This window comes from Morone saxatilis, unplaced genomic scaffold, assembly GCF_004916995.1.
Source record: "Morone saxatilis isolate NCDOM2014 unplaced genomic scaffold, NCSU_SB_2.0 Contig3, whole genome shotgun sequence".
Classification (NCBI taxonomy): Eukaryota; Metazoa; Chordata; class Actinopteri; family Moronidae; genus Morone; species Morone saxatilis.
Window position 1 is genome coordinate 21,530,785 of NW_023339873.1, and position 1,327 is coordinate 21,532,111.

The window sequence follows — 1,327 nt, forward strand, 5'->3', positions numbered from 1 at the left end:
ACTGCTGGGGAATGCAGTTCTGTAGTTCCACTCAGCTCTATGGAGCTTGGCCCTCTGGCCCATTGTTTTAGTTCAACACCTGTCTCCACCTTGGAAACAGTAATTCAACAACAACAGAAGATGTTTAACTCACTTTCAAGTGCAGATTTTGAGACTATAAGACTATGAGATGCGATTGAAAGTCCAGGAAAAACTGTAAGCAGACCTGAAGTTAAGATTTGTCATAACTTTTGTCTGAAATGTTAAAAACCAAAGCTTGTTATGGCTACACCATTCCACAAATGGAAACATTTTAGATACCTTGTGCAATATCTTATACAATTTCAGCCTGAATTGAGAATTTTGAGATCTTAACAATAAATTAAAATACAGTTCTGTGGGTTTGAACAAAGTTTGGCTGCGCAGCATGAGTTTAAAGTTGCTGAATGACATTAATTAATAAACTGATTTTAGTTTTTCAGTTTTTGTTCAGTACCAAACTTTGACTCCTTCCTCACAAAAACGGCAGATCCACTCAGCAGCTCTGTTAAGTTAGCCTGTATTTAGACTTCCCATCCATCACATGTAGACACAATCTTACACTGACTCAGTTCTAGTAAGCTGTACTGAAACCACTTCAGTACCCCACAAACCATTAGTGCTCACCACAGCACAAGGAGGATAAATTCAAGACCTCACATACTAATTATGTGAAACCATCAACAGTTAAAAGAAAACAGGAAATAAAGACAATTATGTTGTAACCAGCAACACACATAAACATAAACTGTAAGTGTAATTGATTTTTTCCCCCATATATTGAGGTTTTTCTGATGTCAAAGCAGAACTCCTCCGACCACACAAATGACTGCTGATCACGGTGTATTGCTTTTGACTTGTGCTCTTGGTGGATAATTCAGGCACCCTTTTTAAATCTCCTTACAGTCTGCCCTTGGGTCCAGGCCCAGACATTGGGCACCAGTTGGACAGTGCAGTGGCTCTTTGTGTACACTAACCTCATTCATCCATGAAAAGGGCTCTGCAGACATTAGTAGAGAGATAGAAAAAAACAACCCCTGTGACTTTATATACAGAATATAGCTGAGGTGGAAGTGCTAAATGTGGAGACCAAGGACTGCTAGGGGCCTCAACCTCTGGTGGAGGTTCCTCAGTATTCTCAAGGGGGTTCCATGATGTCTAGAAGGGCCCTTGATGATGAAAGTAGGTCCTCAAGGGTCCCTCTAGTGACTTGAAACTGCTTGTAGACCCCTAAAACGTTCCAGTTTCACAGTTGCTCTCCTGTAAATGGTTTATCCTGTAAATGTTGGTAAAAGGTAAATGGACCTGT